This window comes from Camelus dromedarius, chromosome 31 (genome assembly GCF_036321535.1).
Source record: "Camelus dromedarius isolate mCamDro1 chromosome 31, mCamDro1.pat, whole genome shotgun sequence".
NCBI classification, from domain to species: Eukaryota; Metazoa; Chordata; class Mammalia; order Artiodactyla; family Camelidae; genus Camelus; species Camelus dromedarius.
The window spans coordinates 19,549,814-19,575,857 of NC_087466.1; the positions used below are offsets into that span (position 1 = coordinate 19,549,814).

The following is a 26,044-nucleotide window of genomic DNA, read 5'->3' on the forward strand; positions in this document are numbered from 1 at the left end:
GGGAGACTTCATAGCAGACAGAGCGTGTCAGTTGGGCTTTCAAGGATACACAGGAGTCCCCTCCTCTCCACCTCCAGGGACCTGGGTGGGAGCCGTGCCGGGAGGGGCCCCGGAGCTGGGTGGTCCTCAGCGGGAGTGCTGGGCCTCGCCCACCCCAGCAGTGTGCCCAGTGAACCACCCTCCCCTCCAGTTCCTTCAGTGCAGCTTTCCAGACACTACCCAACCTCTCCAGGGCCAGTGGCTGCCTGGGGAGCATGTGATGCCCTTGGGGGAGGCGCCCACCCCTACCTCCCCCAACACTCCTCCAAGGGCAGCCCCCCAGACCCCCGTGGGGTCACCCATGGGGAGAGATGGCCTTCTCTTGCCCCTCCCTGGGGCATGGAGGGTGGAGTGGGGTCCCCCTAGTCCCTCATAACTCCCTGAATATCTGTATAAATAAACGGGATTTTAATGGAGCCCCACCCCCACCCATGTTGTTATCACTGAGATAGTCTGTCAGTCTTCCCTCCAGGCCCTCCACTCTCTTCCTCTATTTCACTCTCTTTTTTGGGTTCTACCCTGTGCCCTCTGGCCCCCTTCCAGGTTCCTGTTTTTAAGCCCCATCCCCTCTGCCCTGGATTTGTGTGTGAAACTTGTCTTAATAAATCCTTTGGAGTAAAAAAATAAAAGATACACAGGAGTTTACCAGGAAAGAAGGGGGAAAGATGCAAAGAACAGCATAAGCCAACGACTTAGTGCTCAAAGTGCACGGTATGTTTGGGGAATGGGAGAAGTCCCAGGGGGCAGAAGTGCGGGGTCAAGGGTGATGAGGTGGAGATCAGGCCGGGCAAGGGGCCAGACCCAACCACAGATCTGAAGGGCAGAGCTTTTGGGCACACAGGATTCAGGAGACTCGCTCACCTTCTTTGTGGCTGGGTCTGTGGCCTGACTGGGATGTTCTCTGAACTGTCACTGCCCCCAGCAGGGAGGAGCTTTCTGATCTCCTGCTATGACGGGGCCTCCGATCTGGTCCCTGACACTCCCACCTTGCCTGGATCTCTAGCTCTCAGTCTTGACTGACATCTGGCTCCCTGTCCCTCCTTTCCATGAGCCCCGGCCCATTCCAGGTCTCTCCAGGGGAGCCCAGGGCCCTAGGAGCACCTCCCCACCAGGAGGGAAAGAACCTTGTATGTAGAGTGACCACAGAGTGCTGGGAGCTCTCCTTGGAGTGCCCCACATAGGCTCCATTTAATCCTGGTAGATATGAACCTGTCCATTGCACAGGAAAGTTGAAACCCCCCCACACCCCAATCTTAGCTGGTGATGGAGCTGGCTTTGAAATGAGGTTTGTCTTGACTCTGTAGGTAGAGCTGCTTCCTTTCCTGCTGGGAGGTCCTTGGTGTGTGTGTGTCGGCTAAACTTTTAAAGGGCCCAGCCCCCTTCCCAACCTGATCTCCATCTCATCACATTTGACCCCACACTTCTGCCCCCAGGACTTCTCCCATTCCCCAGACATTCCGTGCACTTTGAGCACTAAAGGCATTGGCTCATGCTTTTCCCTGTGCCTCTCCCACTTCTCTCCTGGTAAACTCCTCTGCATGCTTCAAAACACGACTGAAATGCTCCATTTTCTATGAAATCTTCCCCAACAGGCAGTCATCTACTGCCCTCTCTCTGCTCCGGCTGCCCTCTATGCCTCCGTCTGTTGCTGCACTATGTGCTCTGATGTGTCAGATCCCAGATGGAAAGTTCTTCCTCGCTGTGCCCCACTGCCTGGCACAGCAAACGTCTACCAGATGAGAGAGTGAACCGCTTCCCTCCTTCACTCTCACCCAGAGCTGTCATTTTTGCCACCCCCAGTTCTTCTCTAAAGAATAGAACCCCATACTCAGTCTCCCTTCATAACCAGGCAAAGGGTAAGCCCGGGTGCTCTCTGCCTCCACCTCCCGATCTGGGCAGCACACAGGGTCTCCTAGGCCTCAGAGAACACCCAGTGCTACCAGGTTGAGGAGCTGCCGCTCTTCTGGGGCTCCGACAGCAGGACCACCCCTGGGTGAGCGAGCAGGCCCGTCTTGGTGCCTGGGGGCTGGCGAGGTCCTGGGGACGTCAGGCCATATCTGTGGCACCGGGGCTCCGAGGACACTTTCCAAACACTGGGTTGACTCTTTGCGGGGCTCCTGCCAGAGGTAGAGCCTCCTTCCCAGTGGCACAGCCTCCTTCCCAGTGGCTGATCTCAGAGCAGAAGACGGGGTGCAGAGGAACAGGGGCTGCTGTCATGGGATTGGGTCTTGCCTCCCCAGAGCTGCTACTTCTGAATTACCCAAACTGCTCCCGATTCCAGAGGCCTGGCTCCGAATGCTCCCGGAGTCCCTGGGTTTGAGGTTTAAGTGCCTTTTGGAGTTGAAGCTGGTCCAAGGCCCACTCTCAACCTCACAGAGCCCTGTGCCAGACCCTCCAGCTGAAAAGAGATTGCCAGGGTGCACTGGCAGCCCAGAGGGCTTTCCCAGGGGTGATCAGCAGAATCAAAATCATCCCAAAAAGCAAATTCTGCATCCTTTAAAACAACATGGATAGAGCACCTGGTATGTGCTCAGCACCTACAGTCTAGGTGGAAATACTCCGAGAAGAGCGAACACAAGACACAGCCCTTACGAAGCGCTTTACAGATATTCTCTCGTTTAATCCCCTGACGGCGTGCAGTAGGCACTACTCTTGTCCCTGTTTTACAGATGAGGAAACTGAGGCTGAGATGGGTGAAGGGACCTGTCCAAAGTCGCCCAGCCAGATTCTGAACACAGGCAGCTTGGTCCTGGAGCCCGCATTAACCGCCACACTCTACAGTTCTCCACAACCATCGTTACAAAGCAGCGTGCACTGAAAAAAATGGGACAGCCACCTCGGAAAAGTCTGGCAGTTCCTCAAAATGTTACACACAGAGTTACCACATGACCCAGCGATTCCCCTCCTAGGGACATACTCCAGGGAAATGAAACGTAGCTCCACACAAAAACTAATACATGAATGTTCGCTGCAGCCTAGTCACAAACATCAAAAAGTGGGTACAAGATACATGCCTATCAGCTGATGAATGGATAGACGAATGGTGGTCGGTCCACATGATAGAACGTTATTCCGCAATAAAAAGGCACGAAGAACTGATTCAGGCTGCCACAGGGATGAACTTTGAAAACATCACCATGAATGAAAGAAGCCAGTCACTAAAGGCCACATGTTGTAAGATTCCACTTAAACGAAATGTCCAGAAGAGGCAAACCCATAGAGACAGAAAGTGGATATGAGCAGTTGCCAGAGGTTGGGGGAGGGAAATGATAGCTAAGAGATGTGGGGTTTCTTGGGGGGGATGATGGAAACACTCTAAACTTGGTGATGGTTACACAAGTCTGTGAATACTAATTTGTTCAAAAAAATACCATTGAACTGACACTTTAAATGGATAAATTATATGCTATGTGAATTACGTCTCCATTGAGTTGTTAAAAAATAAAAGCACAAAACCAGAGGTGTGTAAGCCCAGGTACCCGGGGAGCCAGAGCACGCAGCTCCCTTCTGCCTGCGGGAGGGGCAGCCTGGGCACCAGGGGCACCACAGCTGGCAGGCTGCTGGCTTTCTGCTTCTGCACGCCAGGCCTGTCCCCTACCTCCTGTGTCACACACGAGACTTAGGAGCGGCAGAGCCCTGGCCATTCTCTGCCGTGTGGGAGGAGACTCAGGCCCAGGCCGCCTCACCTGGGGCAGGTACGTCCTCCTTTGCACTGTGCTGCCACGACTCCAAAGCACTCGGTTCCAGAAACCCTTCCTGACTCCACAGATGGAAGGAGTCCTTTGCCCCTGTGCCTGGACCCCACAGAGATCCCGGATCAGAGGGCTCCACTGGCCAAGTGCATAGCCACTGTCCCAAGGCAGCCTCTGCCACCCCCGAGCAATTTGTCTGCTTATGTTAGGAAAGAAACAGTGATTTACTGAGCACCTACTAAGTGCCAGGCGCTTCTCATTGGCTTTCCCTGGTCACAGCCTTTTCAAATCTAGGCCATCTTTGCAAGATGCTTTAATGGTTCCAGAAAACATGCCATGACCTCAGATGTCCCCTTGTGAGGGGAGTAAAGCGTGTGTCACGGGGACAGGGCTGGCCCCAGGGCAATCTGTGACGCTGGAGGAGTCCTCCTGCAGAGATGCCAGCTCCCCACTGCCACCTCATCTCATCCTTGCCAACCTGGCCTGCTTCTTGGATCCACTGAGTAAGCTCACTCACACTGAAGTACCAGGGAGGGACTGTGACATACTTCCCAAGGGAACTTACAACTTGAATGAGAACTGGAGAGAAGACGTGGCCGATGATGGAGGGAGGAGGGCAGCATGCTTCTTCCAAGCGCAGCCCTGCTTCACTTTTACCTCCAGCACACAGCACAGCTCAGGCACACAGAAGGTGCTTAATATGTGTGAGTCAAATGATCACCTGGCTTAAGGCAGCTCCTCCCACCTGGGAACCTGCTTCCTGGAAAGCGTGCTGGGGGGACAAGTCAACAGACTCCCTTTTCTCAGGGAAACTGATGCCAGGAGAGGAGATGTGAATCCTGAAACCTACAGCCTGAGCACAGCACCCGACCTCGGCTGTCCTGGAGAATGGTCCCCACCTGAGAACTACCACAGGTCCCGAACCCTGGCGCTGCCCCCCGGGGCAGGTGGGGACTAAATGGCTGTGCCCTGCAGGGAGCCCATCCAGGGTTATTTTTGCTGTCCCCCCACCTCTTCCAGCCTCCAAAGAAGACTCCGACAAAAGGACACGGGCTGGCTGGACACCAGGCAACTGAGACTCAAGCCTCCCTTCCGTGGTCTGGCCTGGATCTCCCACCTTTGGGCACCACTTACTTATCAGCTGGGTCCTGTGATCACCAGCGGTTTCCAGGGCGCTAACCAGACTCACGGGCATGAGAAATGCTTCCGGACACAGCCCGTAAATCACTCCGTGGAAGCAATTCCAAGTTGGCCTCAATAGCGCCTCTCTTGTGATGGGGACAGGTCGAGTTAAAAGGCTAAGAGAAAAATCAAACTGGATTTCCCCCGCCTTTGGCCTATAAATTCGACAGAGCGAAAGCAAAATCTCTCTTTACTTTCCTGGGGCAACCCATGCACAGAGCAATCTGAGGATGACACCCAGACCTTTCCAAGCCGAGCTGGAACTTCACATGCCCCGTTTTGTATCCCAAGGGCCACCAGTGACCCCAAAGCCAGTCAACAGATCAGACTTACAGACTAAGAAAGGTTGCCAGCCCATCGCCTGCACAAAGAAGCCACAGGCAGTCCCGGCGGTGAGAGGCTGCCTCTCAGGCAGTGTGATCAGGTCTGTGGTCCTTGGGGGTTAGGGTTAGGGCAGTGAGACCCTGGCCCCCACCGACCATCCTGGCTCCCTTCATTATAAGAGATGAACACTGGGTTTAAACAGACCACCTGGGTGTACAGAAGCACTGGCTTGTGTTCACCGGGGAACTGCTGGCTGCGGCAGCTGTTGAGTGCCCATCCTTGGACAGAGATTCCGAGCATGGACAGCTCCTGCCCGTGCCTCAGACACGGGCCCGATCACCCACCATCACAGGGGTGGCCTTGGTTCTCTTGTCCATCTCCCCTGAACTGTTAGCCCCTCAAGAGCAAGGAGGTCTTGTCTCTGGGCTGGCACTTATTAGAAGCTCAATAAAATCTTTAAAAACATGCACAGAGCATTGCCTCTGAGCTCAGACACAGCCATCGAGACCTCTGCCCAACTGAGGTCAAAACGCCGGCCCGGAGAGAGCCGTTAAAGGCCAGAGCACGCAGCAGCAGCATCTTGCAAGGCCCCGGGCCCCTCCGGCCAGAGAAGCCTGCCAGGACACCACGCTCAGTGGCAGTCAAGGGCCAGCCCTTCCTCTCTCGGGACCTCAAGCTCTGTGGGCCCCCTCCCAGAGCTGCCCATCTGTTCAGCTACAAAAACTTTGGGCTTGGAGTCAGAAGCCCAAGTCTTGGCTCTGCTGCAAAGCAGCTTGCTGTATGACTTTGAACAAGTAACTTCCTTTATTGGGCCTCAATTTCCCCGTAGGTTAAGTGAAAAGGTTGGACTAGATGATCTCTTGGGTCCTTGAGAACCTGCTGTTTAAAAGTCTGGACTCAACCAGGATCGCCCAGTTCCTTGGCATCCCTTCCAGCTCTACCTTTAAAACATACCTGGAGTGCAGCTCTCTCTCACCTCCACCGCCGCCCCCCTGGTCCAGCACCTGCCACCTCACGTCAGAGCATCCGTATCCCTAGTGGTCTCCCTGCTCCCTCCCTTCATCCCACCTGGTCTGTTCCCAACACAGTATCCAGAAACCATCCTTTTAAAAGTCAGATCCTGGCCCTTCTCTGATCAAACTCTAGAGCAGCACCCCATCTCAGAGTCAAGGTGAAATCCCACCCCAAGCGTAAGGCCCTGCTGGACGCAGGCTCCCCTGTTCCTCCAGCTCCCCTGCTGCTCCTCCCCTCACTCACTCTCGCAGGTTTCTGGAACATCCCGGACACACTCCTGTCTCAGGGCCTTTGCATAGGCTATGTCCTCTGCCTGATACAACATCCCAGCTCTCTTCCCCGCCTCCTTCAGGCCTTTGCTTAAGTGGCCCTGACTTGAGAGGCCTTCTCTTCCCCTGTTTATTAGCTTTGATCACCATCTGACGCACTTACATATTGTACCACATATTCGCATACTGTATGTCCACCCCCGCTAAACTATAAGCCCAGGAGGGCCAGAGTTTTCAATGTTTTAGCCTTCCTTTATACCCACTCCCAGAATAGCAGGTACTCACTACATACATGTTGAATAAATACATTTTGCTCATGTGTGGGTTCGGTCCATCTCAGGCCATACCACCCTCCAGCTTGAATGATGTCATCCCACGAGTCTCTCTGAGAATCCCAAGCTCTGGACACCGTCTCCAGGAATCAAAGTGATTGTTCTAGGCAGGTTCGTGGCTCAGGAAGCATGCGGAGGAACAAAGCAAGGAAATGACACAGACCTGGTCTGGTCCCCGGGAGCTCTGAGGGTCAGTTCATAAACAGACACTTCCAGGTACCTCCTTGCTGGGCAAGATGAAGGTATAAACATGGGCTGTTAGGGCACTGGACACCCACCATGGGGAAAGCACAGGAGAGAAAACTCAAGCAGGGGCTCTTCATTGGAACCAAGGAAAGGCAGAGATGGGGGAAGAGGGAGCAGAAGGCAGCCGGAGCGGAGCTGCAGTGCCGTGAGCCTGCAGACAGAGCTCCAGACGAGCCCCCAGCCCGGACCACCGGGCTGAGACAGAGCCACCCCCCGGCCTCGCAGAGGCTAAGCCAGCCGCTCCCCTGCCCTTCTGACCCCAGAGAGCGCCAGCTGAAAGCATTGGGGCCCGGCTCTTGGAAAGGTGCCTGTGCGAACGCCCACAAGTGTCCAGGAGCAGATACCAGAAACAAAGGCAGAGAAACGCAGCTCCTGCCACCCGGACAAAGATGAAATACGCTCTCGGGAAGACGTGCGTCACCGAGGCCAAGAGGGCAAAGCCAGGGAGTGGGTTCCTGGGGCTCTTGAGAAGAGAGAGATCTGGGAGATGGATGGGCCAGACGTCAGCAGGGCACGGCTCACCGGCGGGGAGGGAGGGCCGGAGAGCGTAGAGAGAAGGTGGGGCTCCGGCAATCTCTGGTGGAAGCCCCTCCAAGTCCTACCCCAAGTCCTGGGCAGGGCTGGCCGGTGCCAAGGCACCATATCAGAAGATGGAATATGGATGGGAGAGGTCAGGGGGGACATGGGGACGTCAGATCCCGCCCAGCTGCCACCCATGCGCTGTGGGGGGACAGCGGAGGATCACAGGACAAGCCCCAGTCTTTGCTTCTATGCCCTCCCTCCTGGCCGTGTGCTCCCGCCCCTCTGGCGTGGGCACCATCTCCCTCGCTGGCTGCAGCCTCTAACCCATCCCAGAGCTAAACCCTCAGGGAACGGCCAGCCATCCCTCCCGTGTAGAGCTGGGGTGCCTGAGAGGAGGGCGAAGCTTCCACAGGTGAAAGAAAAAAGCCCCGCCACCCAGCCTCCATCCAGGGGCCCAAGTAGAGGCAGGGAGGCCAGCACAGTGGCGGTGACAGTGTGTCCATTGCTGCCATGGCCTGAGGTCCTGCCCTCGTCATGGGCTCTCTTCCCTCCCAGGAGACAGTGACCTTGCTGAGGTCTCTGCAGTGACAATGGCAGGAAGTGCCCCTCCCCGCCAGTCGAGCCGGGGAGTTAGGAAGGAAGTGACCAACTCTGAGCCTGGGCCCTGGGACCCTCCCCACTGAGCCCCGACCCCAAGAACACCTGAGTTAACGGCACAGGCAAGAAGCTCTGCTCACCTGCTCAGAATGGCCAACGTCTGCAGCTTTGTGGCGGCGGGAGGGCTGAGGGCAGATGCTCTCCCAGCTGGGACCCCCTCTTTGACGCAGACCCTCTGCGGATGCCTGGCTCCTGCATCAGGTCGAGCGGAGGCAGAAGACAGCCGGGCTGAGCTGAGGAAGCAACTCCTGCTGCCCCCTGCCCTCCCCCCACCCCACCCCCACCTCCTGGAAGGAAGGGCTCCCTGTTCCTCTGGAGCAAGGAGCTTCTCTAAAAATAAACCCTGCTCCTTAAGCCCTTTCCTCCCCCAGCCTCACGCAGAGAAGACCAGGAGGTGACTCCACGTCTCAGAAGGGCTGCCTCACTCCACCCTCCACTCTTGCCATCCAGGGCCCAACACAGCCACAAAGTCCCAGAAGTTGCTCAGAGGCAGGCAGGGGGTGACCATGATCGTCACCATTTGGGGGCTGGAAGTAGAGGCAAGAAGAGGGACCCTCAGGACAAGGGAACAACAAACGCCGAGTGCAGAGGGGAGACTGCAGAGCAAGTGCGGGGCATCAACTCATGTGGGCGAGGGCGTCACGGCTCTGGGACGGGACTCGGCCCGTACCGGGCACTCAGCAAACATTCGCCGGGTAAATGAGCGAGGCTGAGGAACTCTAAGCAAGGACCTGCAGGCAAGATGCCGGTAAAAGCCACCCTCTCTAACACTATGGACTTGGGCATGTGGTTGTCAGGAAGGACAAGAACCCTCTCCCTGTAGAAGAGGAAACAGGAAGCCAAGGCTCCGCTGGGGCAGGGCCCCTCCAACCGGCAGGAGCTGATGTCAGAGCTGAGGCCCGGCCGGCCACGTGGGCAGAGGAGGGCTCACCAGGCACCCCCCCGGCCAGCAGGACAGCGCGGGAATGGGGTCGGGGAGAGGCTGAGAGTCAGGGCCCGCATTCCCATGCCAGCCCTCCCCCACACCAGCTGAGACACTTTGGAGAGAGAATTAACACCAAACAACAAAACAAAGACAGCATAGCACTCTCCCTTCTTAGCACTTGGAGGCCTTTTCATGGCAACTGAAAAGAATGAGCAATTAGAGGAGACAGCCCACGGTGCTGACCCTGGAAACACAGCGGAGAGGGGGCCCCAGGCGAGGCCTTGTCTGCTGGGCCCCGTTTCCCAGGGAGAAGAGGAGGTCCAGAGGAGGGACGGGACTCACCTGGAGCCAGGCCGCAAGGAAGGGCTGAACCCAGCCCCCAGCCCATGGGGAAGGGAGTCTAATTGTATTTGGAAAACCGTGCCATGTGCTTCAGGGTGTAGACCTGGGGTCCAAGCCCAAGCCCATCACTGACTAGCTGTGTGACGTAGAACCAGACGCTTGCCATCTCTGAGCCTCAGCTTCCTCTGGGATTGTAAAGGCTTCTGTGCAGGTTATCGTGTGCTCAGTAGAGCCAGTGCGCTTACGGCCCACAGCCCGGCTGACACAGCAGAACCTGCGGGCCCTCGTGCTCCCTCCCCGCCCACGTCAGTTTCCCTGGATGGAGAATCCACCCTCCAGGCCCCAAAGTTCAAACTAGCCAACTGGCATATGAGGAAAAGGGAGCGTCGGGATTTAGGGAAGGGCAAATGTTGCTTCCGTTGTTCTGCCCACCAAAGGCCTTGGAGTGACAGAAAGTGGACAGGGCGAGACCTGTGCCTGAGACTCAGGACACTCCACAGAAGGGAGCAGACAAGAAGCCTGGTGCGAGGCCTTCTGCTCCCAAATCAGGGCAGAAGGAGAGAGACAGCTGAGCTCTGGGAGATTCATCACTCGTCCTGGCTCCACAGAGGACCCCAGCGTACCATGTCCCCCTGCACAGCTTCTCGTCCAGGGAGATGATTATCTGAAAACACACACACAGTTGTTTCTGTGTTGCCAACCACGGCTTGCAAGAAACAGGGCGAGGCAGTGCCCAGGCTGGGGAGCCCCGAAGCTCCTGTTCTGTCCCATTGACTGGGGTGGGGAGGGCCCGGCTGAGCCAGGGGAGCCAAGAGAACAGAGGCACCCCAGGGTGCCCTATACAGAGGAGAGAAACACGGGCCGCCCAGGCGGTCTCATCGCAGCTGCAGTCCAAAGCTACAGAACAGCCCTTCCTACTTGGTGAAAAGGAGCCAATATTTGCAAGAAGCAGGATCGATGAATACGATCTGCCCCATGAAAATCAGATGGTCAGATGTTTAAGTCGGAAGGAAATGGTAACAGAGCCCCTGGGTCCCCGCAGCTCCAAAGCCAATGAGCGGGCCCTACCTGCGGGTCTGTGTGAGACGGCACTGCAATGTCCTGCTCCCGAGGCCCACAGAAGGGAGTTGGGGAGCAGGACACACGTGCCAGCATCCTGCAGGGAGAAGCCCAGCAGGGGAGGGGGTGAGACACCTGGCCACTCCGATCACTCAGTGCCAGTGCGGCTGGGAAATCGATGAAGCCAGGCCTCATCCTGAGCTATGCCAGAGACGAGAAACCCAAATGTGCCCCCGAGGACAGGCCAGGGGACCCCAGGCTGAAGAAGTCTTCATTTGACAAAGGGACCCAGTCCAGGATGCACTCCTGGAAGCTGACACACCTAACACTGCCCAGCGCTCCCTCTGCTTAGGAAGTCTGCTCGAGGAACCAGAACCCACATCCCCAGCACACGCTGGAAACTTTCTTATCCCAGAAGCCCAGCTTGGAGCTCTGGGCCTCAAACCTGAGGCTTTTCACCCATCAGTTTTTGGGACTCGGAGACCTCAGGCTGCAAAGTGGAGGCAAGTAGAAGACCGGGGTCTGGGGTGGGGAGGGAGGCACAGCCCAGAGTTCTCAGTCAGCAGCCGCCAGCATCCTGGTGCCTGGAGCAGGGCCACAGCCAGCATCTTGGAGTGATGCGCATGACCCTCACTTTCCCACCAAGCCCCTGAACTTGGAGTGCGTGGCTGGAGGCCCACCTCTGCCAGATATCCGGAGGCCCACCTCTGCCAGATATCCAGAGGCCAGAGACGAGCCCTACAACGAAATGAAAAAGGCGGAGACATAGATTTCCAGAGTCCCGAGTGCAGCCAGCCTACAAGACAAAAGAAAAGTCACAGGCACCGCTAAAGCCGCCACCCAATCCAGGGTTCCCATGGGGACTGGAGACGCTCCCAAGGCCCACGTCTGTGGCTCAACACAAATTCTCGTGTGTCTGACACACCTGCGCCCTCTGTACCATCTCTGTACCATGCGCTGGAGGCAGGCAGCAGCCCAGGAGGTCTTTTCCAGTGACCGACGGGAAGGCAGCCCCCTGTGGGCTGCGGAAGCCCTGATTGTTCCAGGGACTGATTCCCAATTCCAGAGCAACCCTATCACCAGGGCTGAGGCCAGGCCGGGGGTGGGGGTGGGGGGGCTCCGGGGAAAGTAGAGGTAAAAGTCCAAGAAGGAGGGGAACCTCACAGTGGCTCAGAACAACGAAAGTGATAAACTGCTGAGTGCAGGCACAGACAGTAAGAGTTCAGAGGAGGGAGGGAAGCTAACTGGGGAGGTGAAAAGATAGCCAGCGACCGCACAGCAGTGGGAGGTGTGGCTGCAAGCAACGCAGACCGGCTCTTCACACGCCCGCCCACCCCAGTGCAGTCCCACACTCCCGGGGAAGCCACGGCCAGTTCTGCAAAATCCTCTTCCGGACGGGCCTGCAGGGCTTGAAGCTCCATCTTTCCCTGCACCTACACCCTTACGTATGTGCTGGACCCCCATAGGACAAAATGTCCCAGGTGTTCCCCGCCAGGCACGCGAGCCCCGCCGGCTTCCCCACTCCATCCCACCAGAATCCACAGCCCATCCTGGCGCACGCACCCTGCCTCTGCACGGTTTTTCCTCCTCTGTCCTGTTTCTTAGCTCTCATCACCACACCTCCGACCCCTCTGTGAGGTCAGTGCAAGTCTCCCCACTTGAGAGGTCAGGAAAGCCACTAAGAGAGTTGGGGGTTGCCATGGCGACACATCAGTCCAAGGCGAGCCCCGATTCTGCACACCAGCCCCACTCCCCTTCTCACCACCTCGCCCAGGGTGAGGTCAGTGGTGACTCATACCCGGCAGAATGAGCCCCGCAGGGCCTGCGAGAAAGGATGCACGCTCCTCATGCAGAGGTGCACGGCGGGGAAATGACTTTCCTGACAAAAAAATAAGCATTTAAAATCCAAAAAGTGAATGCAGGGTCAGCTTAAGGAGCGAGGCTGCTCCTTGGGGGACAGAACTATAGAGGCCAGAGCCAGGGGCAGGGGGAGCGGAGGGAAACGACACAGGGACAAAGCAGGAAGATGCTGCCGGAGGACTTGGGTTTCCTCCTGTGACCTCTCACAAAAGGCAACAAGCAAGTCAGCCCGCTCCCTTAAGGGAAACGAAAAATCAAGACAGAACACAATTCCGTGTTCTGAGATTTGTTGCATGCATGATGTTCCAAGCCCACCTGTAGCTGTGGTCCTGGGGGGTTGGGGTGGGAGGTTCTGGAACTCAATATAATGCACAATGTGTTGCTGTTTACCAAAAAGAAAACATTTTATTGCTTCGAGTTTTCCCCTTGCCCAGTTTTACTGAAGTATCATTGACAAATAAAATTATGATATATTTAAAGTGTTTAGCATGATGGTTTGATATATGAGTACACTGTGAAAGGATTCCACCCCTGAGTTTATTATTCTATCGCCACATATTTGGTTTTTGTTTTTGTGATGAGAACACTTAAGTTCTCCTCTCTCAGCAAATTTCCCGTATACATTGTGGTGTTAACAACTGGAACCATCCTTATCTACATTAGATCCTCTCCTTTAAGCTTTAAACCTAAATCTTCAATATGCCTCTCAAATGATTTGGAAAATTGCAGGAAGAGAAAAGGAAAAAAAAAAAAAACACCCAACCTTTGAAGATAAGAAAAAAAAAAGAAGTCAGAATTGCTTTCCTGAAAATTTTTCCGATCCCTAACTGTTTTAGTCAGTGGACATGAATTAGCAAGTGAATCTGTTTCTCTACACAAGTTCTATTAATAGAATATCAGTCGCTCCTCATCCCCACTAAATAAATGTCAAACAAACACTTAAAGAATACTGCTGGATGAGGTGCCAAATTGCTAGCTTGCCCAGACGTCCACATGTCTCAAGCTGGCCCTGGTTGAAAGTATAAGTTCCAAGTGAGTGGGTAGCGCGACCGGAGTTTCAACACTGTTGTTCCCATCCCCCCGTTCACATGGAGACCGTGAGGCGCGGCTAAGGGATGGATGTAAAGGGTAGTGGTACCCAAGCAAGTCGTCCAGGTTGCCGGCAACAGGTGTGGGGCAGCCCAGCCTTTGATTCCATCTGAAGGCATGGCTCCTACTTTTTTGATTTATTGAGATGTAATTCACATGTCACAAAAATCACCCTTTTAAAGTGTACCATTCAGCAGCATCTAATATGTTCACAAACTTGTGTGACCATCCCCTCTCTCTAGCTCCAGAACGTCTTTATCACCCCCCACCAAAAATCCCTTGTCTGTGAGCAGTCACTCCCCGCCTCCCACCCCGCTCTGGCCCCCGAGTGACACCATCTGCTTGCTGTCTCTGCAGAGCTGTCTACTCTGGACATTTCGTATCAATGAGATCACACAGTACGTGGCTTTTTGCGACGGACTTCTTGCACTCAGCATGGTGTTTTCTACGGCCAGCCACACTGCAGCGTGTGCCAGGGCTTCACCCGTCTTCATGGCTGAACAATACGGCATTGTGTGGATCAACTATGTCTTGTTTATCCGCTCCTCTGTTAATGGACATGGGTTGTTTCCACTCTGGGGCTACTGTGAATAGTGCTGCTTTGAACATTCACGCCTAAGTTTTTGTGTGGATGTGTATTTTTGGTTCCCTTAGGTACATACCTAGGAGCTCCTACTTTTTAATAAAATAGCTTAAAACAAGTAATACATCTGCATTTCTGGAAAAATTTAAAAAAAAAAGGCATGAGAGTGAGTTTCCCTCTTGTCCCTGTTCCCCAGCACCTAGTCCGTCTCCCCAGAGGCCAGTGACAGGTTGATTCTCCTAGAGATGCAGATACGCAGTGGACACCCTGCTGTATTTTAAAGACAGCTGGCAGGGAGGAAACCCGACAGCGAGGTGAGGCCGGAGCCAGCTCAGTGATGCTTTGGAAAGAGACGGGGCCCGGTCCGAGTCCCATCTCTGCTGTCAGTCGGGCATCCCACCCCTGGGAAGCCACAGCGGGCAGGAGGCGCCCTGCAGGTGGACAGATTCTGACATCTGGCTTTGCCATCCTTGGCTCTGTGGCCTCTTGGCTGCTTAATGCCTCTGGACCATTTCCCTCTCTGTAAAAGCGCGCTGACACTAGTACCAGCTTCATGGGACCACCAACCATGAAGAGCCCATGAGCGCCTGAAAGCAAGTGCTTAGCGCTGTCTCCGGGGCACAGGAGGTGCCTGGTGTTTGCCGTTTGTAAGTCCTATTGCAGCTTCACCCTGTGACAGGTTCTGTTTCCCCATCTGGGAAGCGGCGGTAGGTACCTCCCGTGCAGTTAAAGTGTGGAACACATGAGACCCCCGGCTGTATCCCCACGGCCCCACGTCCTGCCCCGGACCTCCCCAGGGAGAGGCCAGGTCTCCTCACTCAGCCTCCTGCAGCCCAGAGCTCTCCGCACCTGCCCCACCACCCTACAAGCAAAGGAGAAACACCTGCTTCCCAAACCCCATCCCTGGGGCGGGTTGGCTGGATTTCCTATTTCTCATCCCCTCCCCGCCACCCCTCTTCCGGATCCTTCTCTCTGCTTTCTCATTAGACACCTGACTCTGGACCTGAGCCTTTCTCTCTGAAGCCCAGACTGTTGGAGGCGGCAGGGAAACCCTCAGAGACCTTCAAAGTAGAGAGACCTCAAGTGAGAAGGAAGCATTAGCGGGGCCATTAGAAAGCTGTTAGGAGCGATTTTTCTCCCAGCTGGCAAAAGGCAAAACAGAGCCTGCAGAAGACTCCCAGGCCTGGGAGGGCAGAGCAGGGAGAGGAGCTGAGCAGTGCCGCCCGGGGCGTGCAAAAGTTCACGGGGAAGACACCCAACACGCGCACACACGCATCGCAAAAGGAGAAATTCTTAGCCTGCAGCAGTTGGTAGCATTATGTAAAACCCCAAGCCCACAAAAATATCATTTGGATGATAAAAAGTTAAATTTAGCTAAGTACAGAGTGACTAATCCTCCGAGGGAGGGGCAGCGCCCCCAGTTGCCTGGAGCTGATACAGCTGGCTTTTAGAAACTTTTGACAAGTAACCAGGGCCTGGTGCAGCCCAGAATAACAGATTATGTAATAAGGTGGCGCAGCCATTAGCGACACAAAGCAGGCGGCAAGCACTGCAGCCTCCTGGAGGGAGGGGACAGCCGGGGTCTGGCTGGGGCATCCCCGACAGACCCTCCACGCCCGATGCCCGGGCGGTCCGGAGGCATCTGAGAACAGAGCCAGGCCACAGGTGGGTCTGTGTGAGTGCAGCCCCCTGGCCTCTTCCGCAAAGAGCTTTTCCCGGAGTGGCTGCGGTGGACAGTTACTTTGGTGGCCCCCACTGGGTCATGGCCTTGTGGAGTCCCTGTCCTGTGAATTGAGTCTAGCCCTATGACCTGTTTTAACCAACAGAACAAGGTGGCGGGGAGGTGGGGGTAACACTGTGTGGGGCTGGAACTGAGACTCGAACAGATGTTAGCACACTGTTCACAGCAGCACCGTTCACAGCTGCAAAAGGTGGGCAACCCAACTGTCCACTTGGGGATGATTGGGTAAGCACAAGATGATATAGCTACACAAAGGAATATTACATAGCCTTTAAAAAGGAAAGAAATCCTGTCACGTACTACAATGTGGATGAACCATGAGGACACGATGCTGAGTGAAACCAGCCAGTCACAAAAGGACAAACACTGTGTAGATTCCATGTATATGAGGCATGACTCTATGGAGTCAAATCCATAGAGACAGACAATGGTGGTTGCCAGGGTCTGAGGGGAGGAAAGGGGGAGTTAGTGTTTGATGGGGACAAAGTTTCAGTTTGTAGGACGAAAAGAATTCTGGAGATGGACGTTGGTGATGGGTGCACAACAATGTGAATGTCCTTAATGCCACTGAACCATACGCTTACAAATGGTTAAGCACACACCTGGTAAATCAACTATACTTCAATTTAAAAAGTGCTTACTCAAGGGGAGAAACGGGAGGAGGGATAGATTAGGAGTTTGGGATTAATAGACACACATTACTATATATAAAATAAACAATAAGGACCTACTGTATAGCACAGGGAACTATATCCAATTTCTTATAATGAGATGTAATGGAAAGAAACTGAAAAATATATATATATGTCTGTATGTATATGTATAACTGAATCACTTTGCTATATACCTGAAACTAACATTGTAAATCTGGTATGCGTCAATAAAAAATAAGAATAATAAAAATATGGTTAAAGCAGTAAATTTTATGTTATGTGTATTTTGCTATGATAACAAATTAAATTTAAAAAGAAGAAGAAGAGGATGGAGGAGGAGGGTGAGGAGGCGTAGATGCTTCTGTGTTTGTCCCCTGGGGGAAGCAGCCGTCATGTCAGGAGTCCAGCTACCTGGAGATCACTGAGCTGTGAAAAGCCCGGTCCAGCCACAGGCAGGGGTCACACGGAGGGGACCCAACGCCTCAGCTGACACAGCCAAGCACCTGGACCGACCTGCCAGCCACGGGAGTGGGGCCGTCTTGGAAACGGAGCTTCCACCCCCCGTCGAACTGTCCCAGCTGACACCAGCGGAGTAGAGATGAGCTGTCCCCACCAAGCCCTACCGAACGGCTACCCCACCACCAAGTGAATGGGGCGTTAAGCCACCACACTGCGGAGCACTTTTTCACAGTGCCATAGAACACTGACACGGGGGTCAAGCTCTTTAATAATGCATTTGGAGAAATGTTCTATTCCTAACGTGAGACTTACGAAGATCTTTCACACACTCGCACATGAGTCACTAAGAGAAGTCAGTGCCTGAATGAGTCTGCAGAAGAGACTAATTTTCCACTCCCCAAATCCCAGCGGAATAAATGCTGAAATCAAGCCCCGTGCGGAGTTACAAGCAGCCGCCGGGAACGCTGGGGGATTTCTCCAGTGATCCCATGGACTAACCAGGCCATCAGTTGACCAGTTCAACCTGTCACTTGATTATTTGACTTCCAACCATTCTGTCCAGGGCAGGGAGTGAACAGAAACATCAGTGGAATTCCCTGTGTGCGGTGAAACGATCCCGGGCGTGGGGCTGGACAGCAGAGTTCTAGCTGGCTGACTTTGAGTAAGTCAGTTCCCCTCTCTGGGCCTCAGTTTCCCCGTCTTTAAGGTGAGGAGGTTGATTCCTAAAAGGCCTCTCCACTCAGCTCCCACATTCCACAATGCTGCAGTTTTGGCAGAAAGGAAGGCAACGCTGAAACATAATACAAGACCCTGAACAAAGTCCAAATGACTTGCATCTAGGTTTACAAGGCAGCCACACACATCGGAATCCTCGCCTCTGCCCCATTGGAACCCTACTCTTATCCCCGTGACCTTCTTGTTCATTCCACGACATTCCCCATGGCGGTTGTCTGGCTTGGTCCAATTTCCTCTTCCTAAATTACACTTTTAGCCATTTGGATTCTTGATGGGTTGTGTGATTAGTTCTGTGAGTAGAGGGATGTACACCCTACCTGCCAGACCTGGCCCCTAAAACACCTCATGGGATCCTCTCTACCTCGACTACTAATTGAGGACAATCTACATGCAGAAGAGTAAAAAAAAAAAAAAAAAAAAAAAAAACACTTAGTTGTGGGCTTCCTGGTAGGCAAAGCAAAGAGGGAAATACACTGGCCACAGAGCTCTGCTAACAGTGAAAAATACACTGTTCACCATGAGAATCAAACTTTGTCCTGGCTGAGAGCTCTGAGAGGAATGTTCCCTCGGGTCTCTGTGTGAGGGAATTGGTGTCTAAGCAGACAAGAGACCAAGCTTGGACCAAAAGCTGTCCCCTCCATGGTGGAGGACCAGTTTTGCAGGGCTCCGCGCTCCCTACAGCCTGACAGGCGCTTGACTGCAGCAAGCTTAATTCTTCATCCTCGTTCATATCCACATGGCAGCACCGTGATAATGATGGAAAGTATTTACATACCCTACCCCTGATGGCTTGCTTAGACCATCTGGCTACTGGATGTGGAAGTATTGTCAAACACATGGCCCGTCCGCAAACGCTCTGCCTTAGCTCTGGTGGAGGTGGGGCTCTGGGATCAGGCGGCGTCCCTCAGCCCCGTCCCCACCATGCACTCGACCACGGGGAACCCAAGAGGCCATCTCCAGCCCGTGGACCCGCCGTCGGCCCCAGCCCCCCTGGCTGGGAGCCCAGCTCTCAAAGTCCCACCCCTGCTCTGTCTGGGTGAGCGTCAACAGTCACGGCCGGACTCTCCTTTATCAAGTATCTCCTCAGGACTCAAGTGCTCCAAACAAGACTTCACTCAGCAAGACGGCTCCGACTCTACCACCCCCGCGGGATTTCTCCAGTGACCTCCGGGGACTGCTGGGAGTTCTCAGAAGCAAACGGCACAGTTCACTTGTGCTTGAAGCCGCTTCTGCCTGAGCTCACTTGGGAGGCAGGGACAAGAATCAGGTATCCTCTCTCTGGAAGGATGGAGGATAGCGACCTTAACCTCACCTTGGTGACTCTGCCTTCTTACTTCTGTCCGTTTGGCTCCGCTGAGTTCTGAGACCAGGATGTATAACAGGGTTTTTTTTCTGGGTTGATGTTGAATTTTTTCATTTTTTTCCTTCTTACATTCTTTTTTAAAATTTGGGTTGTTTTATTATTATTTTCTTAATTTCAGTAGAAGCAGAAAGTTCCATTCGGAGCTTGTTCTAAAGTAGCAATTTTCTTAATGGGAAGCGTCCGCCTGCCGCCCACGTGAGGAGCGGTGTCAGCTCGGCGATCACAGCGCCTGTGAAGATGGTAAGTCGTGTCGCCTTCTCGACAACCGTGAGTCAAATGGAAACTCGTCACCGGGTGGCTGTGCAGCCAAGGGGCTGGCTTGAGGCTCTGGTGAGGGCTTTCAGAAGGGCACACCTGTAGGAAAGGTCGGCTGTGTTTCCATCAACTGTGAGCCCACAGCTTTAGACTTTTTGTAACGAATGCCCTCAAAGATTTTAAATGCCCGACCAGAGCGTTCAGGGCCCCAGGCAGCCCGCAGACCGGGTTTGAGTGCTAACTGGCCACCTCGCCTCCTGGAATCTGGGTTTGGGCTGTGAAATGAGTGTTAGAGACACAGCTCCAAGGAGCCTCCTGCCCTGATAGTCATGAGCTGGTCCTCTTGTCACTGGGATGCAATGGCCTAGGTCAGGGGTCTCCATGGAGACCATGGAATCACCCGAGGGGCACGGTCTCTCCCAAGACTAGCGCTTCTCTCTCTGCAAGTAGGGTGAGGACCACAGACCCTGCACATGGAGGGAGGACTGGGGACTGTGGGGGCAGGGGGTACAGCTCAGTGGCAGAGCTCATGCTTAGCATACACGAGGTCCTGGGTTCAATCCCCAGTGCTTCCATTAAAAGAAGAAGAAGAAGAAGAAGAAGGCAGGAAAAGTATGAAAAAAGTCAGAACCTGAGGCCAGACACACCCTGAGGCTTATCCCCCTTTGGGGCAACTCTGGCCAAGGACACGCACGTCCACATCCTCTAAAAGCACTGAGACCAGCAGCACGGGTTGCCCGACAATAAATACAGTTTGGGAGGGCAGTTTGCACTGGTAACACACCTAGCACCCCAGTGGGGCCAGGTGGCCGTGCAGAGGCCCAAGCGACATCTCTGGGAAGCTCTTCCTCGCGGGTCGGAGCTCTAAGCATCTGCTCTGAGCCACCAAGCAGTTTCAGACAGACACCCGCTCCGCTCACCAGCTTCTAGACAGGGCCTGGCAAATGCTCTTTTTGCAAGTTATCCGAGCCACCGGGGACACAGGAGTATCGTGACAAAGCTGCACCCAGGTCACTGATTGCTTTACTCACACCAGGCTCAAAACACACCCAAGCCGGGGACAGGCTTCTGGCTGAAACACAGAGAAATGAGACAGCCAAGCGTGGGCCCAGCACCTCGAGACGGGGAGTGGGTCAGCCCCAGGCCTCCCAAGTCAGAGACTTTTCCAGACTGTGCAGCCCCTGCAGGCCCAGCCCGAGTTCCTTCTGTCTCCGGCCCTCAGCACCTCCAGCACCGGCCCCCGCACCCGGCAGGCGCCACCAGACCCTCACCAGTTCAAGGTGAAATGAGAACCTCACGGTTAGTGGAGCAAGCGGTTCTAAAAACTCTGTTTATTCTCCTTTTATTCTTAGATTAGATCTTTCCTATCTCTTAGTGTCCTTCAGCTTGTGAGAGGCTGGCTACGGGGAACTGCAGCTTTCCTGCATGTCTGGTTAATTATTTATGACATAAATGTTACCATTTTAACCACTTTTAAGTGTACAGTTAGATGGCATTAGGTACATTCACATTGTTGTGCAATCAGCACCACCATCTGTTTCTAGAACTTTCTCATCACCCCAAACAGAAACTCTATAATCATTAAATATTAACGCCCCATCCCTGCCTTTCCCCGAACCCCTGGTCATGTCTGTGAGTGGTATCTCTTAAAAATAATGTCCTCCTTTGGCAAAATTATTTTGTAATTTTACAGATTCTGGTGTCATTTTAAAGTTCCTGGTACTTCTCAGATACTTGGTGATGGATGAGCTGACAGAGGAGGGGCTGGGCAGCTGCCACCACCCCCTCCACTGCACCAGTAAGGAACCTTCCAGGCCCCAACCTCTTGGAGGAACCAGGGGTGCCCCCTCTGTTGTGCACAAGTGGGCCCCTAACGGGAGCCGGCTGGCTGGGAACTCTGCTAAGAGCTGCCCTTTGTGGTGGAAAGGCTCTCACACGGTTTTTGCCAGATTTTCATTTTACTTAAAAGCTCTTCCTTGCCTGGGGTTTTGAGGTTAAAAACCACTGCCTCCTGCTCCCACGCTGTCAGTGGGAGTGTCAATTGGTCCTACCTTTGTGGAGAGCAATTGAGCAGCAGCTACCGAAAATAAAAGGAGAACACCCCTTGACCTGGCAGTTCGGATTCTGGAAATTTATTCAGCAGAAACGAAAGTCTATTTGCATGGAAACCTGTGCACCAGGAGACTCGCTGCGGCACTGTTTGCTCCCAATCTTCCGCAGTCACGATGCAAAACTTCACAGAAAGGGAGCTGGTTTAAGAAATGATGGCGCATCCATCAGCCAAACACTGAGCCCATCGTCAGAAAGCCCCGGCTGCCCAAATGAACCCACAGAGGACCACCCCAGATTCATGAACTGTTAAGTCAGAATAGCAGGTGCATATCAGAGGCAGCCATTTGTGGTTTTTTTTTTTTTAAGTAATATATATTCACCTATGCAGAGAACCTCTCTGAAAAATCCTCACACTGGGAGACCGCAGACAGAGAGCAAAGAAGTCTTAAGTTTGCCTGCAGTCCCTTGGCCACTTGGTACCAAGTATAACAGATTACGTATCCAAACAACGTTTTTCATATCAAATACGGTCTTTATGAACACTCTTGTTACTTGACTATTTTACTGTGATCTATGAGCTCGTAGTTTCCATCAGTCAAGGGATGTATCTAATTTATCTTTTTTTCTTCTTCCCGTTTTATTGAGGTGTGGTTGACAGACGGCACTGCATACGTGTGAGGTGTACAGCATGATGATTTGATCTAGTTTAGCTTTAGAACCTTGCCAATAGACTTCAACTGAAAAATAATAAGTAACTGAAATTTAAAAAAAAAAAAACTTGCCAATGTCTAGTATAATGTCACGTTATGACTTTTGGGGTGTTTTAGTAATTTTTTGAAAAAAGGAAAGAATGAGTGAATGAGTAAGTGAATGATGAGTGAAAAAAAGCATTGGAAAAATAAGTCAAGTTCTTTCAACCCTAGAAAACTGTGAGTCTCGAGTTGCCAGGGAAGGAAGAGGCTGAGGGAGGCAGGTAGGAACTCAAAGCAGAACTCAGCAAATTAAAGGAAGAGACACGCCACTGACAGGGCAGTAAGGCTGATGTTAAAAGTTTGACTGAAAAAGAGTTTTTAAAATTTAAATTTTAATAATTAATTTAGATTTTTTTAAGTTGATATTTGATGTTTCCTTTGAAATAGCAGAATGCAAAAATAAATAAAGTAGTGAGTGGGCCATATGATTTTATTTTTGTTTGTTTGTTTGGAGAGGGTAATCAGGTTTATTTAATGATTTCCTTTTTAACAGAGGTACTGGAGATTGAACCCAGGACCTCATGCATGCTTCTGCTCTACCACTGGGCTATACCCTCCCCTCATATGATTTTAAAATACATCTTTGAAACCATGATACAGTCTACCTCTAAATTCCGAGAACCACATACTCCTAAAGAATCAGAAAGTAGATCAAAAAACCCCATCGCTCTGCAGCGAGTTGGTTACAATGTCGGAGAGCCCTCCAGGGCTGAGTGCATACACACCTGGCTTGGGAACGCCTGCCTGTGGTCCTCTGCCACCCAGCCTTCTGGCTGCCAGCAACCTTGACCATTTACAACTGGGCTGACCAGCAGAGCAAGGCCACCAGGAAGGAAAGAAAGGAAGGAAGGAAAAACCTTCCACAAAGCCCACGGACTTGGGTCCTCAGAAAGTTACACCGGGCCCTTTGGCCACTCACACAAACAGCTGTGGCTAAAACAAGGCAAAAAGTTAACAGGTGCCAAACCACACTGAGGAGAGGAAAGGAGTAGAGAGGCGGGAAGGCTACCTATAAAGGAATTAGGGGCGCCTTGGGGTTCGGCCAGAGGGACATCTGGCCGATGCACCCCATCCACCCCTTCCAAGGCCTCCCCGGATGGCCCAGTTCGTGACATGGGAGCTTCGTCTGCATCTTGGTCGCTCCAGCCAGCCAAATGACTCAGCCACCCACAGAGACTGAATTACACCGAGGGCTCGCTATTTACTCAAAGAGAAGCAAGAAATGCCTTGGAGAAAGAGCAGGATCATTACTGGGGAATTGTGAAGGATGCCTCAGTCCCCACAAAGCTGGCGAGTGAGGTGTCCTCGGCCGAATGACAGTGACGTGGCCATGTCTGTGCGCTGGCTTCTAACAAGGGCTCATGGTTTACCTCCAACCAGCAGACTCTTCTCACGAGTGGCGTCTTCCCACGCAACTCAGCGGCCTCGGGGAGGACGGAGACAGAACCTGTGACGAAGCTCGGGGGGGACTCCAACCCTCCTCAAGTTGCTTCCATCGCCCAGGATTGGTGCTGAGCTGAAATAATGGGCTCACAGCCTTTGTGACTACAGCTCAGGGGTGTGCAAACGTGCTCAAAACGTCTCAGAAATTCCACAAAAGGACCTGCAAGGACGAGGTTGTGATCCCCCCTTCACTGATGAGGAAATGCTGGTTCCAGGAGGCCAAGTAACTCATTCCAAACCGTACAGCAAGGCTCGGACCGGGTCTCCTGACTCCCCGTCACACCTGTGTGACCGGAATGCTACATGGAAAGCCTGGCCCCAAGAAACAGCTTCAACCTGGCCCCAGGGAGATCCAGAATACTCCACACCACACATTGTTCCGGCAGCTCCTGGGAACCTGGGCTCCAGGGAGGCCAAGGAGATGCTGGCAGCTGCCTGAGGCTGCCACGGTGTGTTACTCTCATTTCAAACCAGAAAATAAGGCCACTGGCTTGTTGACACTTGAGCAGACAGATGCCAGCGGTGTCCCTTTTGGGGATGATGACCAACCACTTCCCACCTGGGAAAATGGTGGCAGTTTCGTATTTATTTTTTGACTTGGCCACCATACCATTTTATTGCTTCTAATTATTTGTCAGTGTATCTACTTTGAGACATTATGACTACTGTTTCCATCTTAAAACATTAATTTTGCAACTTGTTTCTGAGAGTCCTGTCCCACTTCCTTCCTGGACCACTGCACTAACTTCAGTCTGGACTGACGGTTATCAGTGATGACACAGGGTCTGCTTGTCTTGCAACTGATATGAAAGAGAAGTATCTTCTAAATGCCGTTTGGCCCCATAATCTCTTTTTGACGCAGTCTCCAGGAGCGTGCTGTGCTCCGCGGACACACCTTGGAAAATGCTGTGGAGTGTTTCAGTATTAAAGATTAAGTTGCTACTGATGAGAAATGTTCTTTACCATTTTGAAATCTTTATCTTTATCAAATGCTTTTCTGACATCTATTGAAAGCATTTAAGTTCTTTTTGTTTCTTCTTTTGGTAGATCAGCTAGCATTTAATCATCTGCTTTTATGTTTTGGGGGCTGGTCCACAACCCAATATAACAAGCCCTGTGCTGGGTGCTGGACTCAGGGAGCACAGAGAGAGACATCAGACAAATCCTCCTACCTACAGAGGGAAGGGAGGGAAAAAGAACATGGAGAAAATACACACACACACACACACACACACACACACACACACACACACACACCCCTATATACCATCTGAACAGCAGGCTAGTATCTGTGAATTCATGTATCACGCACAAGGCACAGTGAGGACCCGAGGAGCCATACATGAGTCAGGTTAATCATGGAGGGCTTCCTGCAGGAGGTGGCAGAGGGGATTCAGAAACAGGCTGGGAATGAGGGCAACTGGATTTGAGTCCTGCCTCACCTGGGGCCTAAGGGCACAAATTCCTGCTTATAATTTTGTCAGCAATGAAATAGAAATAATCATAAACCAACAGACCTCTGGAGACACCCAGTTTTTAGCCTCCTTCATTTGCAAACTCTAGAGGCTGAGGTTCAAAGAGGGAGCTGATCCGTCCAAGATCATTGAGCCATCCCTACTATCTTTCTTGGTTCGAAGGGGAGGGGAAGAGAAACAAAGGAAGCTTTGAGATCTTGGGTAGAAAGGAAGCAGAGAACACCAGGTGTATTGTAACTCTTTCCCTGTAATAAACGTTACTGTTGCCACCATGAAAGCTGGCTGAGTCAGGAGGCGGCCAAGATGTTAGACTCAGGGAGTAGAGGCCAGCTGTCAGAGGAGCCTGGCAGGGGAGAGGGGCAGATCCTGGAGCTGCCCCTGCAGCAGCCCCAGGTCTCCTGCACCAGCACACCTGAGCAGACGTACAAGGACGCCTTCTCCTGGTCGTTCATTCACTCCACCACTCATTCAACAAGTGTGGAGATTATGCTGGTCTGAAGAGGGTCCCCCCAAACTCACGTCCTCCTTGGAACCTCAGGATGTGACCTTATTTGGAAGTGGGGTCTTTGCAGGTGTGATGAAGGTGGGGTCGCACTGCATTAGGGTGGGACCTGGACCCAGTCTGACTGGTGTTCATATCACAAGACGAGGAGAGGAGACACAGAGATGGACACACGGAGGGAAAACGACCGTGTGAAGACAGAGCCAGAGACGGGAGGGGTGTACCTACAGGTCAAGGGTGGCCAGCCACCACTGGAAGCTGGAGAGAAGGATGGAGCAGATTCTCCCTCGGAGCCTCCAGAAGGAACCAGCCCTAAACTTGGACCTCTGGTCTCCTGAACTGAGAAAGAACCATTTCTGTGGTTTTAAGCCGCCCAGTTTGCGGTGCTTGGTGATGCAGGCCCAGCAGCGCCAGGGCCTGCCCCACGGAACAGGAACTCTGTGAGGCAGAGGGACGGTTTGGTCTGGAATCCCTTGAAT

The 26,044-nt window shown here is 53.0% G+C and overlaps 1 protein-coding gene across 6 annotated transcripts in view; it reads right to left on the reverse strand.

Annotated features, from left to right (window-relative positions):
* The window catches only part of PITPNM2 (phosphatidylinositol transfer protein membrane associated 2), a 131,186-nt gene that overhangs the window by 90,844 nt on the left and 14,298 nt on the right, over positions 1 to 26,044 (reverse strand). Inside the window, exon 1 of one of the 6 annotated variants that reach the window (XM_031442571.2) lies at positions 6,813 to 6,927. The exons of the other annotated variants lie outside the window; for them this stretch is intronic. The gene's annotated coding sequence lies outside the window, so the exon portion shown is untranslated. Of the gene's footprint in view, positions 1 to 6,812; positions 6,928 to 26,044 lie in introns of those variants that run through there. 6 annotated transcript variants of the gene reach the window in all.